Source organism: Cyprinus carpio, chromosome B9 (genome assembly GCF_018340385.1).
Source record: "Cyprinus carpio isolate SPL01 chromosome B9, ASM1834038v1, whole genome shotgun sequence".
NCBI classification, from domain to species: domain Eukaryota; kingdom Metazoa; phylum Chordata; class Actinopteri; order Cypriniformes; family Cyprinidae; genus Cyprinus; species Cyprinus carpio.
In genome coordinates this window covers 24,681,512-24,701,391 of record NC_056605.1, presented here as the reverse complement: position 1 = coordinate 24,701,391, position 19,880 = coordinate 24,681,512, and positions in this window count along the sequence as shown.

The following is a 19,880-nucleotide window of genomic DNA, read 5'->3' as shown; positions in this document are numbered from 1 at the left end:
GCAATTTGTTAAAGGGATAGTTCACCCCAAAAAATGCAAATTCTGTCATTAATTACTCCCCCTCGTGTTGTTCCACACCCATAAGACCTTCGTTCATCTTCGGAACACAAATTAAGATTTTTCTTTAGAACTTTCTGACCCTGTCATTAGCATCACATGCATGCATCATGGTACTCTCTTTTATGGCGGCAGAGACTGGCCCGTAACAGAAGAAATCATTGAATAAAGTTGTTATTTTTGTTTTCTTTGCTCAAGAAAAGTATTCTCGTAGCTTCATAATATTACAGTCGAATCAGTGATGTCACATGGACTATTTTATCGATGTCCTTACTACCTTTCTGGGCTTTAAACGTTTCAGTTGCGTTGTTGTCTATGGAGGGTCAGAGAGGTCTCGGATTTCATAAAAAATATCTAAATTTGTGTTCTGAAGATGAACGGAGGTCTTCCAGGTTTGGAACGACATGCAGGTGAGTAATTAATGACAGAATTTTCATTTTCGGATGAATTATCCCTTAAAAAATTTGTAAACAATATTTCTGTTTCCCCCAAGATTGTTTGTGCATCTTAAAAGCTCAGGCATGTTCAGTGTGTGTTAAGCAGATAAGAAATCTTCCTTAGCAGAGCTCTGGCATTCAGATCATAGTTTTATTGTGAGCAAAAAACACCCACAAATATTGTTGCTTCAAAGTGAAGTAGTTTCCTTTTTAAAGCAGAGGTGTGTAATTTTTTTGATGGTAAAATACTTTCACTATCCCAGCTTAATATGCAGGGACAGCTATGACAGTGTAAACACTATGACTCTGTGGTGCTTTTAAAACATTTCTCTGGTTTTTGACCAGCCAATTTTGGCTTGGGTCAATAATGTGAGTTTGGGACAGGACTATCTATTTGACCGACCATGGTAGTGTTCTGCAAAATTATGCTAATTATGCACTTCATCTATTAACATCAAATGTGTAGAATGTGTATTTACTAAATGCCCTGCTCAGTTTGCTCTAAAGCACAATCTTTCCTCCAGCAAAGAGACAGAAAGAAGCAAAAACATACTTAATTATTCATCAGTTATTTAAACTGATGTGGTTAATGTTCAGTGGGCACATGCTTTGTTTATAATTTTCCCAGATCACGCCCCCAAATTCTGTGTTTTGAGAAGTTATCTAAATCATTAGTGTACGCTTAAGTGATCATCATGTCAACTCCAGGCAAACGGCCGAGCTCCCAGCAGAGCAGCACACACTGCCTAGAGAAGAGCCGATGCTCGTTAATCATTTAGAGGGAGCAATTTGCGGAGCACCTGTGTCCCAAGCAGGTAGCTATTAGGAGGATTCATTAAGTGGAGGACTACAGATGTAATGGCCAGCGGCGAAGCTCATTTAGAAAAATATTGGTTTCTTTGAATACTGCCGGATAACAGGGAACATGTGCAATTTTCTCTGGGTAAAACGCTGTGTGTATTTATGGTGTTGGTTATTTACTCTGGCTGCATTGGTTAGGACCTGTGTGACTATATGTCATCGGAAGTGGGCATTTACTTCAGATGAGTTTCACTTTTGTGCTATTACACAGTATACACACACACACTCACACACACACACACACACACAATTATTATGCATTCCATATCATTATACTTCATCTTTAACATCAAGTTAAGAAATTGAATATGCTGGGCACAATTAGGTGTTGAAATAATGTGTTATTTTGTATATTTTTAACCAATTTAACACATGGAGAAATCTGTTGGTGTTTAATATTATGTTGGCAATTAAAAAATTGTGGACCTACTTAAATTTTTTACATTTACTCAATAACATTACTCATAAGGTATATTTTTTATTTATTTCACAGGTTAAAAACGTACTCAGTATTTTAAAATTTTAAAAATGTTTCACCAAAAAAATAAATAAATTGAGTTTGAGTTTGACTAAGTTTTTATGTGTGTCTGATAGTAGATTGTATATGTATATTGTTGGCATATACAGAATTCAAAAATAGTATCTAAGTAGGCAACTCTTAAAATTCTGGGAAACAGGTGTTTGAAAGTTGATTGTTGAGAGCAAGACTTTTATATAGCAAGCATTCAGTGTTGGAGGATGATAGTCAAATGCTAATTTAATCATCAGCATACCTATAATAGCGAAATATGTTCTGTACAGTGATATTTCATGATATGATATTTTTTTCTGAAAATTCACCTGAGAAGTTGTTAATTTACTGCATAACTGTGTGATTGTGTTTTTTCATCCAATTTATTAAATATTTAACAAATATGAAAGGTACAGTACCTCATCTGGTTTGATATACATTTCTACTGTCACACAGAATATGCTGTCATACCACCCAGCTGCTGCTTATTAACATGATAGGATGACATGTTTCTGGTTATTGCAGTTGTGATTGCCACGATGATGACAACGTCACGCAAGACAAAAAATTGGCCCGAGGCCGTGTGTTGAGTAGCACTGCATCACTGTGTGTGTGTGTGTGTGTCCAGTGAGAGTGCATGTCAGCAGCAGGACACAGATCCTGGGCTCAGTCCAGAGCTGCTCTACACCGCCAGTCATTTGTCAAAGGATCTTTCTGCTCTCTCAGTCCACAGCCCAGACTTTCAGCCAGAATGAATGATGGGAATCACAGCAGAACTGGACCGCCGCTGAGACGTATCTCAGCAAGTCTCGTCTGAGCCTGATGACCCTCCTGTGACATCAAAGTCAATTAAGGTTCATTGTCCCTTCTGTTGTCTCAGTTAACGGAATAGTTTGACCAAAATGAAAAGTTCTGTCTGTTTTGTACTGTAACTGCTGACATTTTTATTTATTTTTTGATTATCCATTTTTGAGCAAGTGATGTAATGCTACATTTCTCCAAACCTGTTCTGATAAAGAAAAAAAATCTTCTACATCTTAAAGTATGAGTAAATTAACAACCAATTTTCACTTTTGGCTGAACTGTTTCTTTAAGTCAGTCCTGAGGAAAGTCTGGGGTAGAGTTCAAACAGAATGATGATAATAATATTGGAGACAATAGAGAAGAAAATTAGCCTGCATTTCAGCGATGCTTGAAAGGATACATAAGGATAATGAGTGGTGTAAAAATACCATGCACATTTTTAGTTTTCTCTTTGTTCATTCTTCGTAATGGCTGTAATTAATGGTGGCCTGCACGCAGGCTTTTTGTCCTCCCGGAGGGATGTGCTGTATGATTGCTAATTTAGTTTTTGTAGTTCATTCAAGTGTTTGGGGTGTTCTTGCAAACTGACAGAAATATCCTTTTCAAAGTGATCAAAAAATGTAGATGTGCAGGTGTGATGTATTGAGTTCTTACACTTGTGACTTCTTTATCAGTAGCAGCAATTGTTTCTTACATGATCACTAAAGCTCCATTTCAAAATTCTTCCAAATCTCTGAGATGGAGCCTTATAAGTAACATGCTTGATGCATAAATAGTGCTCCATATGGGCGATTCAACTTACAGTAAAAACATAAATTTAAAGCATACTTACAATGCCTTCAAATGCTTTCTGGGTATTTTTTCACAAGGTTTTAGACTAGAGCTTAGCAGATGGAGACAAACAAGGCCCATGATACATGAAGGTCACTGGTCACTGGCATCCTGTGCACTTTTTGAAAGTGACTGTTTCAGTGAAATATAAGCTCACATATATACCCTCTTTGTTTTTCAGGCATCTGTTTCATTTTCAAAACCTGGTGTATTTGGATGCTGCAGTCTTGTGAGTGTGCGTTTGTGTTCTGTTGTTCAGAGAGAATATGTCAGCAACAGGAGGCTGTTCCTGGCCTTAGTCCAGAGATGTTCATGACTACCAGACTGAGGAAGACACCGTTTGTCAAAGGATCTCAGGGGACAGTCCACTGGTCAAGCAGAACTTTAGCAAAAACACTCTTGCATTTTACGACTCGAAAATAAACTAAAATAAACATTCATTCCAGTCATAGTTACACACAATATGGTGTCAAGCTATATAGATGTGTTTGTATTTGAACATAATGGTTAAAGGAACATTTTATAACATATGGATATTGAAACATGTATTGAGAGAATATTAAATGTTAATTGTATTTACACATTCGCAGCTTTAATGTAAAAATCTTTAAGAATACTTTATATTATAAATGTATTTGTATAGTTACATTTTACTTGTGATGAAATCTTTGAAATGTGTTGAATATGGCAACAGAAATAATACTAAACAGGACAAATCAGATAAATGAATTATCAAATAAATGTGATAACATTGAACATATTTAATTATTCTCGTTATTTAAATAGAATGAATCCAATCTCTTCCATACATTCTGTTATATTAACATTTGAGTAACTCTTTACAGTAAGGTCTTATATGTTCAGATTAGCTTACATGAACTAACACTGTAGCAGTATATTTTACAGTGCTTATTCAGCTTTGTTGATGTTAATGTTAGTTCATAAGAAATACATTTAGTTAATTGAACTAATGTAGGTAACTATGATGAAACCTTATTGTAAACTGTTCCCAACATTTGTACTCCAAAGTTACTTCTCTTTTAGATGCCTTCAGGACATTAATAATGTATGTTTCAGAGTCTATGCAAACATATAAAAATGTATCAGAACCAAATTTTACATACAAATACCTATGATTATGAATGAGATCACACTGAATATTAAAGATTAAAGAGCAATTTGACATTTGACTGATAAATATATAAATGTTGGGGCTTGTTAAATGACAGAAGTGATGAACAACAATTCTTATCTTGAAAATATCAAAACGGTTGTGACTTCTGCAGATAACACATTGTTGACCCCACCACACACACCTATTGCATGAGCAGCTCAGCCTACAGACATGTTTTGAACCACTAGCCGTATCCCCCAAACAGATCTTGCATAAGCAAGTTTTTCTGTCAAGTGCAGTTGGCATCACAGCCAGAAAAGGACGATATTTTTAAAGCACAGCACATGACAGTTTCACCAGTGGACTTTCCTTCTTTAACTTCAGGAAAAGCTTCATTTTAGTTTGACATTGAATATATCTTTGTTCCCCTTTGTTGCATGATTATTGTCATCTTGCTTTTGAAAATCTTTTATTTTTTTCTTGCACTGGCCCTGACTTTGTTTGCTGTAAACCCAAAGGCCAGCCTTTTTTCTGTTTTCTGTTCTTCCCAGATATTTTTTATTTTTATTTTTTTTGCTTTTGGACCTATTCCCAGTCAAAACAATATTGTCACTTGTATTTCATGCCAGATTGTCATGCATGAACAATGATTTTATCGTTTAGAAAAAGCTGCATGGTGAAGTGTCTGGTTTTAGTTGCACTTGTTTCTTGGCTTTCGATTTTTAGAGATGCATACACATTGAAGCCCCTGGATGAATCTTTCATATCTTTGTACTTCAACTTTCTCAGCATATTTAAGCTTTAAGCTTCATACCCCTGTGTTCTTGTGCTCTGTTTTCTTTCTTTCTTTTTTTTTTTTTTTTTTTTTTTTTGAAAATCTATTTTGCTTTCTGAGAAACTTTTCTCCAGGCCTCTCCAGCAACACATTTCATGGTGTGTTATAGATCTGTTAAAATGTGCAGGTGGACTTTCAGTTTGTTATTGGTCTATTTGATACCCTGGAAAGGTGTTTTTACAAAATATGAGTCTTGTATTGTCTTTTCATCTGATTGGCCCTTCTGTTTCTTGGCTGTGTTTTCTCTCTGTTCCTTCTCAAATAGATGTGTGATAGTTTTCAGGTTTCCTGTCTTTTGTCCTGTTTTGTACCACGTCTACATCGCTGGTTTTTTATTTTTTTTATTTTATTTTTTTTCCACAGGAGTTTTCTTATCTATATTTTTTTAACCCATGTGCTGGTGTTGTTGAGGTTATGTTGACTACTGCAAAACTAAAATCATTAAAATCAAACTAAAATCTTTTCACTGTGGCTATAGGAGCAAATATTGCAGTGTTTTATAATTGCATAATTGAACAGATTTTGTTTTGGACTTTATTGGACCTCTATCTTGAATTTTTCCAGATGCAATGTAAAATGTACTATTATTGTTAATTTAATTTCTCTTTGTCTCTCTTAGTCGTTTTTTGATCAAACACACCCTTACACTTACGGTTTCTAAGAATTTATTTGATGTATTTTTTGTGCTTCTTAATATTTTGGAGGAAATATTGGATGAATAGAAAGTTCAAAAGAACAACATTTGTTTTAAATACATGCAATATAAAAGGTTTTACTGTAACTGTCATATGTATGTGATCTAAAACTGTAGTTTAGCGGAGTTAGAATATAAATCAACCTCCTTAACCGTCTTGCCACACTGTACCATTTTCACAAGAGTACACACTTACATGCAATTGTAAATCCGGCCAAGTTTCAGTGATTGCTTTCCTTACAATAGACGGCATTACATGCAATTACTGTGCCTTGGGTCTGAATGGTCGCTAGACTGGGCCAGACAGCTGGGCAACACAGCTGACATAAATGGCAGCTGAAGATTGGCATCTTTTAATACCATGCTGCATAAAAGGCTAATCTTGCTCAATCAATGACCCATTGAAATGTTGTTTGGAGTAAGGTAGAAGACAGGGGAAGCCTTCGCTGACAGCTAGTATTTCTGTATATCGAGGCTGCATTCACTTCACAGTGGAGGCCATTCTGCTTTTTCAAAGACCATTATGATTTCCTTCTTCAATTTTCAATGCAAAGCGGTAGAGAACATACTTACCATTTTTGCACAAACTGTACAGATTTTAGTATCTTATGTGCCCTCATACAGTGTACTTTTATATACAGTATATATAGACATGTTCAGGACATTTCAAGAAGTAATTAGATTGTTTTCAGTATTAAATAGTATAGATTTTGATTTTTGATTTCTTGAAAAATAGTTTTTGTTTACTGTCCTTTTTTAGTTCACAGTCCTATTAAATTGTCTTGAATATTAATGGCTCGGTTGCTTTAATGACTTATTAAGATTTATTGTTATTGTTTAATCCCCAGTGTGTTGTCTTTGTGCTCCGTTTTTCTATTCTCTATTTGTTTGATAAGCGCATTTATTTTGTGCATAGTTCTTGAATTAAATTCAAGTGAAGCATGAATAAGTGATAGTGAAGAAAAACTAAAGAGTCCTACAAGGAATTGTATTTATTGCAGTCAATTGCATATTCAAAAGTGTACAGATATATTCATCTTATTATGCTGAGAAATATCAGATGAGACTTTATGTGCTCATAATAGATTATGAGTACTTTTTATACATAAACAATAAATTATACTATTTAGTTTTCCATTCAAAGAGAAATTACATCTATTGTTTTGTTGCTCTGTAAATGTGTTTACTGCATGCATGCATGCATACTTAATTTAAATTATATATTCTGGTTCATGAATTTGGTGGTTGATGCCACGTTTTTGAGATGCTGTGGTATTATTTCATACTGACTTGAGGACTGGACCAAATCTGCCCTTATGGTACCATAAAAATTAGCAATAAACACAAATATCTCCAGCCTATATTGGAAGAGGTTCAGGAATATGTGGATCCTAAAAACAAGCATGAATCCATTCTAGCAAAATAAATAAGCAGGCTTTAAATGAGATGCATGGAGGCTCATATGGAAAAGTGACTCCGCAATTTCCTGCTTTGTTTCATCTTATTTATTTTTCATTTCAGCAGTGAGACATGGAGGCGAATGATTGTTTGAACAAATGTCTCTGATGCTTTTGAGGCCATAGGATTCTACTTATCTTGTCCACGCAGGTGGGAGTCAAATTATTTGCGGGGAGAAGTACGAAAATGGATGCGGATGGAAATCTGTTTGTTTGGTGGAAGTCCTTAACTTGACCCTTAGTTAAGCATTGAGCGCCGAAAGCTCACAAACATTTCTTAGACATGTAAAACGACGAGGCTTTGAATGCAGTCTTTCACAAATCACGTTCAATAACAGTATTTTCCCAAATGGAACACCATATTTTGCTGCAATTAATATTTTAAGAACTCAAGAGCTTCCCATCTGAATTCATGAAATATGAAATGTTATGATATATGTGTTCTTCAGCAAATAGTCTTGGCTTACTTTGAGGAAAATGTTTTGAGGAAACAGTCAGGTTCACTGAAAAACGCCCTCATATTCAAGATACTTGATCGTTTTGGTCTTTGAAATCCACTTCTTGACTGATACTACAGTGCTGTTTCAATCTATAAGATTCAGTTTTCACTCTTAAAACTGTTTGCAGATTCAGCTCATGTGCATGTGAACAGCAGAAGGTTCTTTTGAACAGATGGCATATCATGCACCATGAAAATAACCAATAGTAGCTGGCAGCATTCACCCATGTGAAAGACACTTTAAAAAGCATAAATGCCAACTGTATCAGAATTTGCAAAAGCTAAAACAGTAAATGGTAGAATTCTGTAACTTACTTCACTGTGTCTAGAGATAAGCTAGACAGGTGCTCAGATAGACTTCACTGTAGAGGGTCACTGGACCACACCAAAAAAAAAAAAAAAAGAATGGTGCATACAATTGTGGGATGACTCAGAAACAAAACATTATTATGTTCTGTGCATAAAAACACTCTGCCCACTTCACGACTCCGAGTAAAATTACCCAGAAGCTTCAGCAATTGAGACATGGATCAATTTTTAAAATGGCCGCAATTCACTAAATTGTTGCTCTAGTATGTCAAAGTCTATTCACAAAGTTACAATAATCTTGTGCTTCTGTGTCTATAAATAATTATTGAATAGAATAAACAACAAAATGATGTACAATTTTGAAAAGACATGTATGGCAAGTTTTGTTTGAATTACTTTGTGTGTGTGTGTGTGTGTGTGTGTGTGTGTGTGTGTGTGTGTGTGTGTGTGTGTTCTGCTGCTTTCTTGTTTGTTTTCCATGTACATCATTATCATTCATTATCGTTGTATTAAAGCTGTCTTTAACCTCTCTTCCAGGACAAAGTGAGCTGCCTACATAGGGAGCATTTTAAAGTATCATAAGTGCATCTTGAGATGAAGGCTATTCATAACTTAAATTTAAATATGTTTCCTAATAACAGAAGGCAATCCCAAAGTGCACTGAAAAAGGTGAAACAAAAATACATTTTAAATTATTCAAATTGTATAATGAATTAATCAATTATTGTTATTATGTTTAATACTAAAAAGTATCAATAAAATTGTTTTCACAATTTTAATATTTTCAGAATATTTTTGCAAAAGATTTCCAAACACAGATTTCGAATATTTCCAAACATGTGCAGCGATGACCACCAGAAAGCTGCTTGGTATGAAACTAACTTTAGTGTTAGCTTTGCTTCAAGCTTCACTATAAACTATTGACAGTTTACTGTTATTGACCATTGTTGCCTGTGACATTCAACTGATAGATCGCCTAAAAATTTCAATTCAGTTATTTACTTAACCTAGTGTTGTTCTAGTGCTTTTCTATGTTTTTCAGTTCATTCAAATTTGCACAGAAAAGGCACACACGTTGTGTGAAATCAAGATTAATAAAAGTTGCATAAAATACAATCCATGTACTCGTACTCTCTTCTCTGAGGTGAATATATCTGTTGAGTTCATTGCAAAAAAAAAGTTATCAGATACACGTCAACTGTCATTCTGACTGTCATTACAACTGGAGTTGCCAACTCGGTAAAGAAAGTAAAAGTGCACTTTTTTTGTGTTTCATGTCATGTTTTTATTAATTTTGATTTCTCAAAATGGTGCACTTGTATGCTTTTCCTAGATGAGTCAGAGTGAACTGCTGTGCTAACAGAGTCTCAAGAACGTGCAGTCGTCAACAGAAGAGCAATGGCTAAGGATAGGATTTTCATTAAATAACATTAAATATTGGTCAGTTTCACCAAACCCTATCATATACCCCATTTGGAATATGAGGTGTTGCATGGAACCATTTGATGTTACTTTTGCATCTTTCATTATTATTTTGTTGTTGTTGTTAAAAAGCTTGATGCTGGTCGCTATCCACTGCCATTATATGGATAAGCATGAGCAGGATATTTTTTTTAAATTCCCCTTTTGTGGTCCGAAAAGGAAAAAAGGATATACTACATTAGAACAACACCAGGATGAGTAAATGATTACTTAATTTTTGGGTGAACTATGCCTCTAAGTCTTCCGTAAGCGCTACTTGTGAAATGAGCTGAGTAGAGCGCTTTGAATCATTTGCTTATACGGTTCCATTTCATTTAGGATGCTGCCTTAAAAGGTAGCTGCCTATGTAGGCAGTAGGATGTAGGCAGCTCACTAAGTGTTGTAACAGAGCTGATGTGTCAGTAGCCAAAAAAAAAGAAAAGCACATTAATTCTGTCAAGCAATAAACATCTAGTTATACAAACAGTTATGGCAGATTATGTTTGCGTCAACATGCACTATCATCATTACTCTAAGGTGCACGTGTCTCTAAGGGGTCATTCACATTTTCCATATGATAGTGATCACTGGCCATTTCCAAAACAGGCTGATTACAAAAGCAATTACAGTTGATTTGACATTTAACACAGATCTGTTAAAGTAACATGAAGATGAGATGACATGATGATTTTATCCAAAGACCTGCAACTAAATGAGAAATTACAGCTTCTTGTGACAGACATTTTCATTATAACACAATTCGACTGATTCTGACAAGGGATCAAGGTTGATTACTATGAGCCAGTTTGCCTCTGCTGGTTATTTGTCATCAACTACACCTTCCAGAACTTTTTTTAAAGCAACATATCACTTATATTTAATTATATTATTTTACATGATTTACCAGTGCACGATTCTTTCTGAAGGGCTTTTAAAGGAGTAGTTCCATTCCAGAACAAAAATTTACAGATAATGTACTCACCCCCTTGTCATCTAAGAGGTTCATGTCTTCTTCATGACTTTCTTCAGTTGTAAAGAAATTATGTTTTTTGAGCAAACATTTTAGGATTTCTTTCTATATAATGGACTTCTATGATGCCCATGAGTTTTAACTTCCAAAATGCAGTTTAATGCAGCATCAAAGGGCTCTAAACGATCCCAGCCTGATGGGTCTTATCTAGCGAAACGATCGTTTTTTTTCTTTAAAAAAAATAAAATAAAATAATAAAAAAATTGTACAGTTTGACCTCACACCCTCTTCTTGGTTCATGACCATTAGGGTAGGTCTAAAAACTCCCATCTCATTTTCTTCTCCAACTTCAAAATCGGCCTACATCGATGTTTTACCAATTTTTTTTTTTTTTTTTTTTTTTTTTGTAAAGGGCATTTGACCTTCTTTGCATCTTAACTTTGAAAACACTGGGTCGGTACTTCTGCAGCAATGTAGGATGATTTTGAAGTTGGAGGAGAAAATGTGATGGGAGTTTTTAGACCTGTTCTAACTGTCATTAAACTGGAAAAAAACAGAGTTCACACAGAGCTAAACAAGAAGAGCATTTGAGGTTAAAATGTATATAAATTGAAAATTTTATTAGAAAATAACCGATCGTTTCGCTAGATAAGACCCTTCTTCCTCGGCTGGGATCGTTTAGAGCCCTTTGATGCTGCATTTAAACTGCATTTTGGAAGCTCAAACTCATGGGCACCATACAAGTCCATTATATGGAGAGAAATCCTGAAATGTTTTTCTCAAAAAATTTAATTTCTTTACGACTGAAGAAAGAAAGATGTTCTGGAAGTGAACTACTTCTTTAAGAGCATGAAATATACGTGTTTGGATTTGTTTGCAACTAAGGGCCAGTGTTTTATATTCCTCAGAGAAGCTGCAAACCTTCTGAACATCTTTATGTGGTTTTCATGACGAGGTCAGAATTTAAAGAGCTGTAATGCTGCACTAAAGTATGAGGGAATAATTTTCAGGAGAGCAGTTCTTGCCGCTTGTGCAAAACCTGAGATTGCACGGTTGGATAATGTTTCTCCTCCTCCAACTTAACTAGAAACCTCTTTGCAAAGAGTGCTTATGGTAATTATGGCCAACTGTTCGGAATTAAAGCTAGTTTTCACAACATGACACCTCTAAAAGACTGCAATTTTACTCCAGATGAAAATCACAGCTGTTTTTATTCTTAAAGCGTTCCGTCTAAGCAAACCTGTGACACACAACACACGTGAAATATGTTTCACGCTGTATGAAATAACATGTTTTTTTTGCTGTGAAGGTGTGAAAAAAAATGATCCCGTGTCGACTGCCACTGGGCTAAAAAAAAACTGCATTCAAACGCATCGCAAAGAATACAGCCAGCAGCAAATTAGCCTGCGTGAGAGGACATAACTGTCTTTTCCAGCAACTATCAATATTATATCATTGTCATTCAAAAAGGGAAATCGAAACTAGGACTGCATATATTAGCAGCACATGGTTACCATTTTGAATATGAATCCACTTAAGTCTGATGTCACACATTGTTGTTTCTGGGTTCAAACGCTTCTTAGATGCACAAGCAAACAACAAACAATGCTAATATACACTCATGGTGTGCTGTAATACTACCAAAAATAAAAATAAAAAATCATGATCGTAGCCTTTATACTCATACCTAAACTCAGATGTTTGTTCGCTTTCATCACTTTTGCTTGTATTCCAATGTACTGATTTGTTGTTTAAACTGAAGAGCCAATCAGAGTTCTCTCTCACTGATAATGCACTGACACGGATTCAACATGCTCAATCAGCCAAAAAGCTCTAGATGGGGTCTGACTAGTGCGTATTGCCAGCTATCTGCTTGGTGTGTCAAGAAAGTAATGAATATAATATACATATAATATAATTATTATTGTATGCATTTGTGCATTTTCACAATATATATTTTGTTTATTTTTCAATTACATAAAATACAAATTTTGTGTATTCATAACAAGTATACAAATTCATATTCATGTTTTTTTATATGAATTTATATATAAATATACACATTTATGTTTTGTTTCTTTACAAATTTGCAAATCAAGTAATCATTTATTTATTTTCTACCCTGCTGAAAAGAAAAGCATAAAACAGTTTGAATTTCCATTCTGTTCCAAGATACTGTAGCTAATGCTGGTTTAGTGCTGGTCTAGGTCTGCGAATAACTGGAAGCGAATGACACCAGAAGCCAAACTCATTAAATTTACAAATGGACATGGCCGTTCTAACATGAAAAATAAGGTGGATACTGTGAACACAACATGATGGTGACCAGCAAGTTGTCATCATATACTGGTCAATATTTGTCTCATTCCTTTCTTTAGCGACCTTAGCTGACTAAGCAGCTGAAATTACTTTCAAAATAATTTCCTTTGTCCCTGTACTTCTTCCATGAGGCCTGAGACACAGTGTATTCATACATATTCAGTAAGCAGTCCCTGCCCACCTCCTAGAGCGAAAATCAATGGTGCAGTAATGGACCTGAATAGAAGCTTTGTTTCGAAAAAGCATACCAGCATACCAAACACGAGCACCTTGCTGATAGAAAGATCCATCGGGACACTCCGCAAGCTATCATCAGTGTAAAGAAAGAGACTTGCTGTTCTTGAGTACTCAGAATTGCCGCAATAGGAGGGGAAAAAATGAAGTTTGTTTAACTGCATTGTACGTGGAATAATCTACTCCTGAATCATTAAAATTTATAAGGAGTTAACATGAGACTGGAATGAGATTTTGATGAGATGTCAGTGTCTTTCAGTGATGGTAGAAATGCATACAGGTGAGATAATGATTTTGTTGGCAGGTGATGGAGAGCACTGCCTCACCGTCATGTTTGTCAAGAAGGACCTCTCATTATTATTTAAATTTATGAAAAGGATTCAAAACAATCAATACACTGAAGATGTTTTAAGTGTTATTTCAAAGTGATGTATTTCAAAGCCTGTGTGGAATTACCCAGGCACAGGCCTTTGTCTTGGGTTGAAACCTAGCGCCTGTTAAACTTCCTTGTCTGTCTTTCCACGTTGGAGTTGCATAGCTTCTAGGCAATCTTAGGACGGTCTACTCTGAGGGGGCAGCGCTGTAAAACATGGGTCAGAGTCTGAGGAAAAATGTTCAACATTAAAAGGTGAACTTCTTCCTTCACCTCTCAGAAAAGTCAAAAATTAGAATATCAATCATATGGAAGAAGTTGCATATCAGTTAAAAACAGAAAATTACTGCACTAGTGCTAATTGTCTTTAAGCAATCTATACATTTTAACCCTTAACACATTTTGACCCCAAGAGGATTTTTTTATTTTTTTATTTTTTTATTATTAATGCTATTGGATTTGATTTAAAACACAGTAAAACCTAATGACTTTGCTCTAATATCTAATAGCTTCCCCCAAAAAATCTTATAATTTTTATTTATTTTTTTCGTACCTGACTGGCCTACAAAAAAAAATGCTTATGAATTTCTCATTATGTTATATTATTACCAAATATTTGATTCAGTTGTTTCACTTGTCCAGCACAGGTTTTGTATTTCTTTAAATGTGTTGTTTTTCTAGAGTAAAGCAAAGGCTTTTTGACTCTTAAGCAGATAAATGTAAGTGAACGATATGTTATCGATGATGAACATTCCAAAGGATTGACAGATTTTCCCTTTTATTCTGCCTCATGCATAAAATGTCAATAGGCTACTTAAAATACCCATTCACATAAGATTTCTTAGTCCCATTGGGCTGTAGGAGTAAAAACCTCAAAAATGATTTCTGTAAAACACAGGACAAATTTTTGCCCTGGGACAAGAGTGAGGGAGTTTTATCCCTGAAGGAGACAAGTAATTATAGATCCCACACCAAATGGTTTCACTGAAACTTTACAAATTGTCTATCTCAATAGGATGGCAAAACCATAGGCAACTCTTTTCTCTGGAGGATTACCTGATTGATTGTTGATATACTGGTCAAGCTCTGAAGGTAAAAAGCTTCATGTGGCTTTTTATTCTTGTAAAAATTAAAAAGTAGCAGCACAGTAAGAAATGCACTGTTCACATTTTACAGAGTGTGATCCGACTGAATTTACTAAATGGCAACCAAAACAACCTATCTTAGAAACTTGCATGTAAATATCTTCTGCTTAGAGACGGCATTCCCCTTCTGCCAGCCTCCGTAACAGACAAAGAGCTGGTCTGAGGTCCTGAAGCTTTGTGTCCGGTCTATGTAGCATCTCAATGCTTGGAAGGGACAGAGCAAAGCCAGGGCCTCAGGATTACCTGAGAGTCAGCTGGCCCAAACTCGAGGGACGAATTGTTGACCAAAAATGCATGCATGTCCCCTACCCTCTTGATGGAGGCCAGTGCAAGCAGGAGCAGGGTTTTCAATGAAAGAAACTTTAGCTCAATTGAATCCAAAGGCTCGAATGGGCCCTGCTGTAGTGATTTTAGCACTAGAGTCAGGTCCAAAGAAGGTATAGAGGGGGGCCGGGAAGGATTTAACCTCCTGGCCCTTCTAAGGAACCTGATGATGAGGTCATGCTTACCTAAAGACTTCCCATTCACAGGGTCATGGTACGCAGAAATAGCGGCATCCTGGACTTTGAGGGTGGAGCCCTTGCTGCAGAAAGGAAAGCACAACTGCCATCGGGCATCTTTGGGGGTCTTTTTGGTGAGAAAAACACCATTCGACAAACAGGTTCCACTTCAAGGCGTAAGTATGTCTCGAAGTTGGTGCTCTTGCCGAAGTGATGGTGTTCACTACCTCCTGGGGTAGGTCACCTAGAACCTCCACGTCTCATCCAGGGACCAGACATGGAGTTTCCAAAGGTCTGGACGCGGGTGCCAAATGGTGCCCCATCTCTGAGTCAGTTGATCCTTCCTCATGGGCCAAGGAGAGGCTGTTGCGAGGATCACTAGTTAGGGGAACCAAGTCCGTGTGGGCCAATACAGTGCCACTAAGACTTGCTCCTCGTTCTCCCGGACTTTGCACAGTGTCCATTCGAGAAGGCTCAATGGGGGAAACGCATATTTATGTAGGCCTCATGGCCAGCTGTGTGCCAGTGTGTCCGTGCCGAGTGTTTCCTCGGTCAGGGAGTAGAACAACTGGCAGTGAGAGGTCTCTGGAGAAGCAAGCAGGTCTACCTGAGCGGCTCCGAACCATTTCCAAATCAGCTGGTGCGTCAGGGGATGGAGTCGTCAGTCTCCCGGGAGAATTGTTCGAGACAGCTTGTCAGCTGCACGGTTGAGCAGGCCTGCTTTTTCGGTTGATGTACGTAACAGTCGCTGTGTTGGTTCAAGGCAAGGTGCACTGCAAACAACTCTAGGCAATTGATGTGCCATTGTAGCTGTGGGTCTGTCCAAACCCCTGAGACTGCATGCCCATTGTACGTGGCCCCTTGGCTGGTGGTGGAGGCATCCGTGTTAACCACAGCATGCCTGGAGATCTGCTCTAAGGGCACCCCTGCCCGAAGGAATGCAAGATCTAACCACGGGGTGAGGGTTTGGCTGGTGTAAGTTGGACCCGGTGAGTGCCGCGCTTCCACACCCACCTCGGGACTCGGCCATAAAGCCAGTGCTGGAGCAGTCTCATATGTAACAGGCCAAGCGGTGTAAGTACACGTCCTTCAGGTTGATTGCTGCAAACTAATCTCGGGACGGATGCACCCGAAGATGTGTTTCTGCGTCAACATCTTGAACAGTAGCCGGTGAGGGGCCTGGTTCAAAACTCACAGATCCAAAATTGGCCGTAACCTACCGCCTTTCTTGGGTACAATGAAGCAAGGGCTGTAAAACCCCGACCTCATATCGGCTGGAGGGACCGGCTCTAACGCGTTCTTTGCCAATAGGACTGCGATCTCTACCTGCAGAACAGGGGCATCGGGGCACTTTTGAAGTGGATACCGCTGAACTTGGGGGAACGCCAGGCGAACTGAATAGCATAGCTGAGGCTGATGGTCCACAGAAGCTAGCGAGACAGGCTGGGTAACGCTGACCAGGCGGTTATAAACCATACAATCGGGACCAGCGGAACCACAGCCCTACTCGCAGTGGGGCAGCGAGGTGGAACACAGGGACCCAACTCGGGCAGCTTGTGAGCGGGCAGGAGAGGGGTGTGAGTGTGGGATGCAAGGCTCACCTGGTTCCACAGGTTGGCAGAGGGTGCGTGAGTAGGGCCATTGTTGATGTTCTCGAACCGCCCGCTGCTGACATCTGGCGAAGGATGAGTGAGGTCTGGTGCTTGGCCGTGCCCTCCTGGGACCCAGAGATAGAGAAAACCGCTCTCTCGTCGAGATTTCCAGATTCTCCACCCGGCCCTCCTCCAGGGGAGTGAGAGGTGCGTTCACCATCCCCCAGAAAGCAGCAACCTCTCTCTGAGGTGCCCTTCCCAGATTGCAGCAGTGGCAATGGGACTCCGCCCCCTGAAGGTAACGGAGCCTTGTTCGCAGCTCCGAGATGGTCATCTTTCCGCAGTGGGAACATGACTCATCCTCAGCGTGCTTGATGCCCAGACACGTGAGATGGCGATCGTGACCATCACCCGTTGCCAGGTAATGACCGCACCCAGAAATGCACGGGTGAAAATGCATCCTTATAAGGACGATCCGTCATCTTTACAAAGATGCACCCGTGAAGCTCTTTTAGAGAAATTTGGTCTTTAGGAAATGCTCTTTTAGTGCTGAGGCGCACAGGGGAGTTGGCCGCTTGCAACACGACAGGGAGTAGTGCAGCCTGAAGTGCGCAACCCACTCGACTCAGGAACGACCACCGCTGAAGCGCCGTCTCGCCAACACACAAAGCTTCCGAGAGCGTGCTGAACTCGTAGTTCACAGCTAGACACAGTTTTTTGAGCAGAATTATACTAACGCTCGGCTCCGAAGTGAAAAGCTGGTATGCATTGCACCTTCTGCCTTCTTATACTCACACTGTGATCAGCTGCAGCTGGATGCAATAATTGCATGCCAATGTGCATTGGCTCGTTTAGTTTACACTCAAAGTAGATTGGCCGATATCCCAATTTGTCGGTCACCGATGTGATGTCGAGAGTGACCGACTGAAAGGGAACCCAAATCATTATATTATCTGTTGAATCTCTAATATGTAGTTATTCGCCTACTGTAACACGCGCCTTTGCTTTTTTGTTTTGTTGACTCATGTAAAGTCTTCATGCCATAGTTGAATATTATTCAGGGTTTCTTTGAACTGCTGTTTGAATATTATTTTAAAACAAGTTGTAATATTGTGGAAAGGAAACTGACTATCATTTTGTGCATTCATGGGTCCTGAAAGGTGACCAAATGTCCATAATTTGTGAATATGAGTAATGACAGAGTCTGTACTGCAGAACATTTGCTGAAGGCGCAATTCCACACTGGCATCAACTCTAGCAGTTGACAAACACTTTTAAGGAACATTAATATTTGTGACCTGTGTATTTGCAATGCGTTTCTTTTCCTTTTTGCTCTTTTTTTTTAGCCAAACTTTGAAGTCGTGGCCTAATGGTTAGAGAGTCGGACTCCCAATCGAAGGGTTGTGAGTTCGAGTCTCGGGCCGGCAGGAATTGTAGGTGGGGGGAGTGCATGTACAGTTCTCTCTCCACCTTCAATACCATGACTTAGGTGCCCTTGAGCAAGGCATCGAACCCCCAACTGCTCCCCGGGCGCCGCAGCATAAAATGGCTGCCCATTGCTCCGGGTGTGTGTTCACGGTGTTTGTGTGTTCACTGCTGTGTGTGTGTGCACTTCGGATGGGTTAAATGCAGAGCATGAATTCTGAGTATGGGTCACCATACTTGGCTGAATGTCACGTCACTTTCACTTTCACTTTGCTTAACAAAGCCTACAAAAATACTGGTAAAAATGGATTTTAAAGGGTTAGTTCACCCAAAAATGAGAATTTGGCTGCGTTTTACTCACTCCAGAGGCATCCTAGGTGTATATGACTTTCTTCTTTCAGACAATTCCAGTTGGAGTTATATTAAAAAATTTTTAGGAGCAAAGGAAGCAAAGTTTCCTTACTTTAGCAAAGGAAAACCAGTCTCCTCTTGGCTTATATCGAAATCCTAAAAAATATCTGAGTTTATGTATGAATATAAAGGCTACAGCACACTGTGAGTGTATATTAGCATTGTTTGTGAAGGGTAAAAGTAATCTCGTCTGAATCAGAACAGAAATATGCGAAAATAAAGCACCATTTAAAAACAGTTCAAAGTACTTCTAAACCAAATTGATAGTGAATTTTGATGTAAGAGGACAAGGGATGGACTTTTTTCATTTGTTGAAGCGTTGTTATGAATTATGGGCTCATATTTTGTCAGATGTGACTGTATAACGTTAAAACACTTTAATGATGGATTTGTTTTCACTTCAAAATATGTACTTCTAATTAGGTTCTGATGAAGGAATAAACTCATCTACATCTTGGATTAATTTTCAGCAATTTTATTTTTATTTTTCGGTTAACAATGCTTTTATAGTTCACTCAAAAACAAAATAAAAAATTGTCATCATTTACTCACCCTCATGTTGTTCCAACCTGTATTACTTTCTTGCCACTGTATGTAGAACACACAAATAATTAAATGTAGTTTTATTTTATTCTATTAAATGCAGTCCAGTATTCTGAATATACTGATTATTGTGTACAGGACACTCTACTGAGCCCCTGACATCCTCGCTCATCCCATCAGGAGATTTAGGCCTGCAATTGTAGAGCTTTATGGAAAAGCACATGAATGAATAGACTCAAAGACTCCAGCACAAGGCCAGATGGAAGCTTTCAGTTTAGTGTCTGATACATTCCTGCAAAACCTGTGTCAATCCGCCACCATTTGTTTCAGTATTCGGGCTGGAGATAATATTTGCATTTAAATGCACATTTCTGTGAACACCTGTAATGCTTTAGACCTCCTGTTTTTGTCATCTGGACAGTGATGTCGGTTTTTTTCTGATTAATTGCTATCTGTGTCTATTGTGCTGCATCAATCGATGGATGAGTGATCCTTTTG